Below are 10,521 nucleotides of genomic sequence, written 5' to 3' on the forward strand. Positions count from 1 at the left end.
TTCCTTCATTTAGGCCTCCAAATAATTAATTTCCTTTTTAATTATGTCATGTTGAAAAAGCGTTGGATAGGAAATTAACAAAGAAAGAATGCAGCAGGGGCAATTTTGCCATTTGTCGCAATGGTATCCAAATCGGCCGAAATTTGGCAGGTTGATTGGAATCGGCTGGAGAAATTGGACTCAGGGCATCGACCCGGGAACACGGGATTTTAGCCAAAATCCTTCGTTTAGGCCTCCGAATAATTAATTTCCTTATTAATTATGTCAGGTCGAACAAGTGTTAGACAGAAAATTTAAAAAACAAAACAGCACCATTGGTAATTTTGTCATTTGTCACGACGGTGTCGGAATGGGCTGAAATTTGACAGATTGATTGGAAACAGCTCGAGAAATTGGACTTGGGGTACAAACCCGGGATCACGGGATTTTAGCCAAATTCCTTCGTTTAGGCCTCCGAATAATTAATTTTCGTATTAATTATGTCAGGTTGAAGAAGTGTTGGATAGAAAATTAACAAAACAAAACCGCACCAGGGGCAATTTCATTACTTGTCGCGACGGTGTTGGAATTGGCCGAAATTTAGCAGTTTGATTGGAAACGACCCGAGAAATTAGACTCGGGGTACAAATCCGGAATCACAGGATTTTAGCCAAATTCCTTCATTTAGGCCTCCGAATAATTAATTTTCTTATTAACCATGTCTGTTTGAAGAAGTGTTGGACAAAAAATTAACAAAGAAAAACTGCACTAGGGATAATTTTGTCATTTGTCGTGGCAGTGTCAGAATGGACCAAAATTTGGTAGGTTGATTGGAATCGGCCCGAGAAATCGGACTCGAGGCACCGACCCGGGGTCACGGGATTTTAGCCAAAATCCTTCGTTTAGGCCTCTGAATAATTAATTTCCTTATTAATTATGCCAGGTTGAAGAAGTGTTGGACAGAAAATTTAAAAAGCAAAACGGTACCCGGGGCAATTTTGTAGTTTGTCGTAACGGTGTCAGAATGGGCCAAAATTTGGCAGGTTATTGGAAACGGCTTGAGAAATTAGACTCGGGACATAGACCTGGGATCACGGGATTTCAGACAAATTCCCTCATTTAGGCCTCCGAATAATTAATTTCTGCGATAATTATGTCAGGTAAAAGAAGTGTTGGACATAAAATTAACAAAGAAAAACCACTCCAGGTGCAATTTTATCATTTGTCGCATCGGTGTCGAAATGGGCCGAAATTTGGCAGGTTTATTGGAAACGGCCCGAGAAATTGGACTCGGGGCACAAATCGGAGATCATGGGATTTTAGCCAAATTCCATTGTTTAGGCCTCCGAATAATTAATTTCCTTGTTAATTATGTCAGGTTGAAGATGTGTTGGAAAGAAAATTAACAAGACAAAATCGTACCTAGGTCAATTTCGTCATTTGTCGCTACGGTGTTGAAATGTGCCGAAATTTGGCAGGTCGATTGGAAACGGCCCGAGAAATTGGATTCGGGGATAGGACCCGGGATCACGGGATTTTTACCAAATTCCTTCATTTAGGCCTCCGAATAATTAATTTCCTTATTAATTATGTCATGTTGAAGAAGTGTTGGACAGAAAATTAACAGAGAAAAACCGCACGAGGGGGCCATTTTGTCATTTGTCGCGACGGTGTCGGAATCGGCCAAAATTTGGCAAGCTGATTGGAATCGGCCCGAGAAGCTGGACTTGGGGCACCGACTCGGGATCACGGGATTTTTGCCAAAATCCTTCGTTTAGGCCTCCGAATAATTTATTTCCTTATTAATTATGTCAGGTCGAAAAAGTGTTGGACAAAAAATTTAAAAAGTAAAATAGCACCAGACGTAATTTTGTCATTTGTCGCGACGGTGTCGAAATGGGCCGAAATTTGACAGAATGATTGGAAACGGCCCGAGAAATTGGACTCAGGGTACAAACCCAGGATCACGGGATTTTAGCCAAATTCCTTCGTTTAGGTCTCCGAATAATTAATTTTCGTATTAATTATGTCAGGTTGAAGAAGCGTTGGACAGAAAATTAACAAAACAAAACCGCACCAGGGGCAATTTTATCATTTGTCGCGACGGTGTCGGAATTGGCCGAAATTTAGCAAGTTGATTGGAAACGACCCGAGAAATCGGACTCGGGGCAAAGACCCGGGATCACGAGATTTTAGCAAAATTCCTTCATTTAGGCCTCCGAATAATTAATTTCCTTATTAATTATGTCGGGTTGAAGATGTGTTGAACAGAAAATTAACAAAGCAAAATCGCACCTCGGTCAATTTGGCCATTTGTCGCTAAGGTGTCGGAATGTGCCGAAATTTGGCAGGTTGATTGGAAATGGCCCGAGAAATTGGACTCGGGGTAAGGACCCTGGGTCACGGGATTTTAGTCAAGTTCTTTCGTTTAGGCCTCCGAATAATTAATTTCCTAATTAATTATGTAAGTTTGAAAAAGGGTTGGACAGAAAATTAACAAAGAGAAACCGCACCAGGGACAATTTTGTCATTTGTTGCGATGGTATCGGAATGGGCCGAAATTTGGCAGGTTGATTGGAATCGGCCCGAGAAATCGTACTCGAAGCACCGACCCGAGATCACGGGATTTTGGCCAAAATCCTTCGTTTAGGCCTCCGAATAATTAATTCCCTTATTAATTATGTTAGGTTGAAGAAGTGCTAGACAGACAATTTAAAAATCAAAACCGCATCTGGCTCAATTTGGTCATTTGTTGCTACGGTGTCGGAATGTGCCGAAATTTGGCAGGTTGATTGGAAACGGCCCAAGAAATTGAACTCGGGGCACAGACCTGGGATCACGAGATTTTAGCAAAATTCCTTCATTTAGGCCTCCGAATAATTAATTTCCTCATTAATTATGTCAGGTTGAAGATTTGTTGGACAGAAAATTGACAACGCAAAACCGCACATGGGTCAATTTCGTCATTTGTCGCTACGGTGTCGGAATGTGCCGAAATTTGGCTGGTTGATTGGAAACGGCCCGAGAAATTGGACTCGGGGTAAGGACCCAGGATCACGGGATTTTAGCCAAACTCCTTCATTTAGGCCTCCGAATAATTAATTTCCTTATTAATTATGTCATGTTGAAGAAGTGTTGGATAGAAAATTGACAAAGAAAAACCGCACCAGGGGCAATTTTGTCATTTGTTGCGACGGCGTCGAAATCGACTAAAATTTGTCAGGTTGATTGGAATCGGCCCGAGAAATTGGACTCGGGGCACCAATCCAGGATCACGGGATTTTTGCCAAAATCCTTCGTTTAGGCCTCCGAATAATTAATTTCCTTATTAATTATGTCAAGTTGAAGAAGTGCTGGACACAAAACTTAAAAACCAAAACAGCACGGGGGGCAATTTTGTCATTTATCGAGACAGTGTCGAAATGGGCCGGAATTTGGCAAGTTGATTGGAAACGGCCCGAGAAATTGGACTCGGGGCACAGACTTGGGATCACGGGATTTTAGCTAAATTCCTTCCTTTAGGCCACCAAATAGTTAATTTCATTATTAATTATGTCATGTCTAAGATGCATTGGACAGAAAATTAACAAAGCAAAGCCGCACCTGGGTCAATTTGGTCATTTGACGCTACGGTGTCGGAATGTGCCAAAATTTGGCAGGTTGATTAGAAACGGCTCGAGAAATTGGACTCGAGGTAAAGACCTGGGATCACGGGATTTTAGCCAAATTCCTTCATTTTGGCCTCCGAATAATTAATTTTCTTATTAATTATGTCAGGTCGAACAAGTGTTAGACAGAAAATTTAAAAAGCAAAACAGCACCAGGGGTAATTTTGTCATTTGTCACGACGGTGTCGGAATGGGCTGAAATTTGACAAATTGATTGGAAACAGCCCGAGAAATTGGACTCAGGGCACAGACCTGGGATCATGGGATTTTAGCCAAATTCCTTCATTTAGGCCTCCGAATAATTAATTTCCTCATTAATTATGTCAGGTTGAAGATGTGTTGGACAGAAAATTGACAACGCAAAATCGCATCTGGGTCAATTTCGTCATTTGTCGCTACGGTGTCGGAATGTGCCAAAATTTGGCTGGTTGATTGGAAACGGCTCGAGAAATTGGACTCAGGGTAAGGACCCAGGATCACAGGGTTTTAGCCAAACTCCTTCATTTAGGCCTCCGAATAATTAATTTCCATATTAATTATGTCATGTTGAAGAAGTGTTGGATAGAAAATTAACAAAGAAAAACCGCACTAGGGGCAATTTTGTCATTTGTTGCGACGGTGTAGAAATCGACTGAAATTTGTCGGGTTGATTGGAATCGGCCCGAGAAATTGGACTCGGGGCACCAATCCAAGATCACGGGATTTTTGCTAAAATCCTTTGTTTGGGCCTCCGAATAATTAATTTCCTTATTAATTATGTCTGGTTGAAGAAGTGTTGAACATAAAACTTAAAAAGCAAAACAGCACTAGGGGCAATTTTGTCATTTATCGAGACGGTGTCGAAATGGGCCGAAATTTGGCAGGTTGATTATAAACGGCTCGAGAAATTGGACTCGGGGCACAGACTTGGGATCACGGGATTTTAGCTAAATTCCTTCCTTTAGGCCTCCAAATAGTAAATTTCATTATTAATTATGTCATGTCTAAGATGCGCTGGACAGAAAATTAACAATGGATCAATTTCGTCATTTGACGCTACAGTGTCGGAATGTGTCAAAATTTGGCAGGTTGATTGGAAACGGCTCGAGAAATTGGACTCGGGGTAAAGAGCTGGGATCACGGGATTTTAGCAAAATTCCTTCATTTAGGCCTCCAAATAATTAATTTCCTTATTAATTATGTCAGGTCGAAAAAGTGTTAGACAGAAAATTTAAAAAGCAAAACAGCAACAGGTGTAATTTTGTCATTTGTCACGACGGTGTCGGAATGGGCTGAAATTTGACAGATTGATTGGAAACGGCCCGAGAAATTGGACTCGGGGTACAAACCCAGGATCACGGGATTTTAACTGAATTCCTTCGTTTTGGCCTCCGAATAATTAATTTTCGTATTAATTATGTCAGGTTGAAGAAGTATTGGACAGAAAATTAACAAAACAAAACCGCACCAGGGGCAATTTCATTATTTGTCGCGACGGTGTCGGAATTGGCCGAAATTTTGCAGTTTGTTATGAAACGGCCCGAGAAATTGGACTCGGGATACAGACCCGGGATCACGGGATTTTAGCCAAATTCCCTTGTTTAGCCCTCCGAATAATTAATTTTCGTATTAATTACGTCAGGTTGAAGAAGTGTTGGACATAAAATTAACAAAGAAAAACCACATCAGGGGCAATTTTGTCATTTGTTGCGACGGTGTCGGAATGGGCAGAAATTTAGGAGGTTGATTGGAAACGACCTGAGAAATTGGACTCGGGGCAAAGACCCGGGATCACGGGATTTTTCGCCAAATTACTTCGTTTAGGCCTCCGAATAATTAATTTACATATTAATTAAGTCAGGTTGAAGAAGTGTTGGACAGAAAATTACCAAAGCAAAACCGCACCCGGGCAATTTTGTCATTTGTTGCGAGGGTGTCGGAATCAGCCAAAATTTGGCAGGTTGATTGGAATCGGCCGGAGAAATTGGACTCAGGGCACCGACCCTAGAACGCAGGATTTTAGCCAAAATCCTTCGTTTAGGCCTTCGAATAATTAATTTCCTTATTAATTATGTCAGGTCGAACAAGTGTTAGACAAAAAATTTAAAAAGCAAAACAGCACCAGAGGTAATTTTGTCATTTGTCACGACAGTGTCGGAATGGGCTGAAATTTGACAGATTGATTGAAAACGGCTCGAGAAATTGGACTCAGGGTACAAACCTGGGATCATGGGATTTTAACCAAATTCCTTCGTTTAGGCCTCCGAATTATTAATTTTCGTATTAATTATGTCAGGTTGAAGAAGTGTTGGACAGAAAATTAACAAAACAAAATCGCACTAGGGGTAATTTCATTATTTGTCGCGACGGTGTCAAAATTGGTCGAAATTTAGCAATTTGACATGAAACGGCCCGAGGTATTGGACTTGGGGTACAAACTCGGGATCACAGGATTTTAGCCAAATTCCATCGTTTAAGCCTCCGAATAATTAATTTCCGTATTAATTACGTCAAGTTGAAGAAGTGTTGGACATAAAGTTAACAAAGAAAAACCACACCAGGGGCAATTTTGTCATTTGTTGCGACGGTGTCGGAATGTGCAGAAATGTAGCAGGTTGATTGGGAACGACTCGAGAAATTGGACTCGGGGCACAGACCTGGGATCACGGGATTTTCGCCAAATTACTTCGTTTTAGTTCTCCGAATAATTAATTTACCTATTAATTATGTCAGGTTGAAGAAGTGTTGGATAGAAAATTACCAAAGCAAAACCGCACCTGAGCAATTTTGTCATTTGTTACGAGGGTGTCGAAATGGGCTAAAATTTGATAGGTTGACTGGAAACCGCCCAAGATATTGGACTCAGGGCAAAGACCCGTGATCTTGGGATTTTAGCTAAATACTTTCATTTAGGCCTCCAAATAACTAATTTCTGTATTAATTGTGTCGGGTTGAATGAGTGTGGGACAAAAAATTAATGTAGGACAAAAAATTAAAAACGTAAAACCGCACCAGGGGAAATTTTGTCATTTGTCGTGACGGTGTCGGAATGGGCCGAAATTTGGCAGGTTGATTGGAATCTGCCCAAGAAATTGGACTCGGGGCACCAACACGGGATCACGGGATTTTAGCCAAAATCCTTCGTTTAGGCCTCTGAATAATTAATTTCCTTATTAATTATGTCAAGTTGAAGAAGTGTTGGACGGAAAATTTAAAAAGCAAAACAGCACCAGGGTCAATTTTGTCATTTGTCGCGACGGTGTCAGAATGGGCCGAAATTTGGCAGATTGATTGGAAACGGCTCGAGAAATTGGACTCAAGGTACAGACCCGGGATCACGGGATTTTAGCCAAATTCCTTCGTTTAGGCCTTCGAATAATTAATTTTCGTATTTATTACGTCAGGTTGAAGAAGTGTTGGACATAAAATTAACAAAGAAAATCCACATCAGGGGCAATTTTGTCATTTGTTCTGACGGTGTCGAAATGGGCCGAAATTTAAGAGGTTGACTGGAAACGACCTGAGAAATTGGACTTGGGGCAAAGAACCGGGATCACGGGATTTTCGCCAAATTACTTCATTTAGGCCTCCAAATAATTAATTTACTTATTAATTATGTCAGGTTGAAGAAGTATTGGACAGGAAATTACCAAAGCAAAACCACACCCGGGCAATTTTGTCATTTGTTGCAAGGGTGTCGGAATGGGCCGAAATTTGGCAAGTTGATTGGAATCGGCCAGAGAAATTGGACTCAGGGCATCGACCCGGGAACACAGGATTTTAGCCAAAATCCTTCGTTTAGGCCTCCGAATAATTAATTTCCTTATTAATTATGTCAGGTCGAACAAGTGTTAGACAGAAAATTTAAAAAGCAAAATAGCACCAGGGGGTAATTTTGTCATTTGCCACGACAGTGTCGGAATGGGCCGAAATTTGACAGATTGATTGGAAACGGCCCGAGAAATTGGACTCGGGGTACAAACTCGGGATCACGGGATTTTAACCAAATTCATTCGTTTAGGCCTCCGAATAATTAATTTTCATATTAATTATGTCAGGTTGAAGAAGTGTTGGACAGAAAATTAACAAAACAAAATTGCACCAGGGGTAATTTCATTATTTGTCATGACGGTGTCAGAATTGGCCGAAATTTAGCAGTTTGATATGAAACGGCCCGAGAAATTGGACTAGGGGTACAGACTCGGGATCACAGGATTTTAGCCAAATTCCTTCGTTTAGGTCTCCGAATAATTAATTACCGTATTAATTACGTCAAGTTGAAGAAGTTTTGGACATAAAATTAAAAAAGAAAAACCACACCATGGGCAATTTTGTCATTTGTTGCGACTGTGTTGGAATGGGCCGAAATGTAGCAGGTTGATTGGAAACGACCCGAGAAATTGGACTCGGGGGACAGACCCGGGATCACAGGATTTTCTCCAAATTACTTCGTTTAGGCCTCCGAATAATTAAATTTACTTATTAATTATGTCAGGTTGAAGAAGTGTTGGACAGAAAATTACCAAAGCAAAATCGCACCTGGGCAATTTTGCCATTTGTTGCGAGGGTGTCGGAAGGTGCCGAAATTTGGCACGTTGATTGGAATCGGCCGGAGAAATTGGACTCAGGGCACCGACCCGTGAACCAGGATTTTAGCTAAAATCCTTCGTTTAGGCCTCCGAATAATTAATTTCCTTATTAATTATGTCAGGTCGAACAAGTGTTAGACAGAAAATTTCAAAAGCAAAACAGCACCAGGGGTAATTTTGTCATCTGTCACGATGGTGTCGGAATGGGCCGAAATTTGACAGATTGATTGGAAACGGCCCGAGAAATTGGACTCGAAGTACAAACTCGGGATCACGGGATTTTAACCAAATTCCTTTGTTTAGGCCTCCGAATAATTAATTTTCGTATTAATTGTGTCAGGTTGAAGAAGTGTTGGACAGAAAATTAACAAAACAAAATCGCACCAGGGGCAATTTCATTATTTGTCGCGATGGTGTCAAAATTGGCCGAAATTTAGTAGTTTGATATGAAACGGCCCGAGAAATTGGACTCGGAGTACAGACCCGGAATCACAGGATTTTAACCAAATTCATTCGTTTAGGCCTCCGAATAATTAATTTCCGTATTAATTACGTCAAGTTGAAGAAGTGTTAGACGTAAAATTAACAAAGAAAAACCACACAGGGGGCAATTTTGTCATTTGTTGCGACGATGTCGGAATGGGCCGAAATGTAGCAGGTTGATTGGAAATGACCCGAGAAATTGGACTCGGGGCACAGACCCGGGATCGCGGGATTTTTGCCAAATTACTTCGTTTAGGCCTCCAAATAATTAATTTACTTATTAATTATGTCAGGTTGAAGAAGTGTTGGACAGAAAATTACCAAAGCAAAATCGCACCTGGGCAATTTTGCCATTTGTTGCGAGGGTGTCGGAAGGTGCCGAAATTTGGCACGTTGATTGGAATCGGCCGGAGAAATTGGACTCAGGGCACCGACCCATGAACCAGGATTTTAGCTAAAATCCTTCGTTTAGGCCTCCGAATAATTAATTTCCTTATTAATTATGTCAGGTCGAACAAGTGTTAGACAGAAAATTTCAAAAGCAAAACAGCACCAGGGGTAATTTTGTCATCTGTCACGATGGTGTCGGAATGGGCCGAAATTTGACAGATTGATTGGAAACGGCCCGAGAAATTGGACTCGAAGTACAAACTCGGGATCACGGGATTTTAACCAAATTCCTTTGTTTAGGCCTCCGAATAATTAATTTTCGTATTAATTGTGTCAGGTTGAAGAAGTGTTGGACAGAAAATTAACAAAACAAAATCGCACCAGGGGCAATTTCATTATTTGTCGCGATGGTGTCAAAATTGGCCGAAATTTAGTAGTTTGATATGAAACGGCCCGAGAAATTGGACTCGGAGTACAGACCCGGAATCACAGGATTTTAACCAAATTCATTCGTTTAGGCCTCCGAATAATTAATTTCCGTATTAATTACGTCAAGTTGAAGAAGTGTTAGACGTAAAATTAACAAAGAAAAACCACACAGGGGGCAATTTTGTCATTTGTTGCGACGATGTCGGAATGGGCCGAAATGTAGCAGGTTGATTGGAAATGACCCGAGAAATTGGACTCGGGGCACAGACCCGGGATCGCGGGATTTTTGCCAAATTACTTCGTTTAGGCCTCCAAATAATTAATTTACTTATTAATTATGTCAGGTTGAAGAAGTGTTGGACAAAAAATTACCAAAGCAAAACCGCACCTGAGCAATTTTGTCATTTGTTACGAGGGTGTCGGAATGGGCCGAAATTTGGCAGGTTGATTGGAAACCGCCCAAGATATTGGACTCGGGGCAAAGACCCGCGATCTTGGGATTTTAGCCAAATACCTTCATTTAGGCCTCTGAATAACTAATTTCTGTATTAATTATGTCGCGTTGAATAAGTGTGGGACAAAAAATTAACAACGTAAAATCGCACCAGGGGAAATTTTGTCATTTGTCGTGATGGTGTCGGAATGGGCCGAGATTTGACAGGTTGATTGGAATCTGTCCGAGAAATTGGACTCGGGGCATCGACCCGGGATCACGGGATTTTAGCCAAAATTCTTTGTTTAGGCCTCTGAATAATTAATTTCCTTATTAATTATGTCAAGTTGAAGAAGTTTTCTCCAGAAAATTTAAAAAGCAAAACAGCTCTAGGGTCGATTTTGTCATTTGTCGAGATGGTGTCAGAATGGGCCGAAATTTGGCAAGTTGATTGGAAATGGCCCGAGAAATTGGACTAGAAGTCCAGACCCGAAATTACAGGATTTTAGCCAAATTCCTTCGTTTAGGCCTCCGAATAATTAATTATCTTATTAATTATGTCAGGTTGAAG

Source organism: Olea europaea, chromosome 19 (genome assembly GCF_002742605.1).
Source record: "Olea europaea var. sylvestris chromosome 19, O_europaea_v1, whole genome shotgun sequence".
In the NCBI taxonomy this organism is placed as follows: Eukaryota; Viridiplantae; Streptophyta; class Magnoliopsida; order Lamiales; family Oleaceae; genus Olea; species Olea europaea.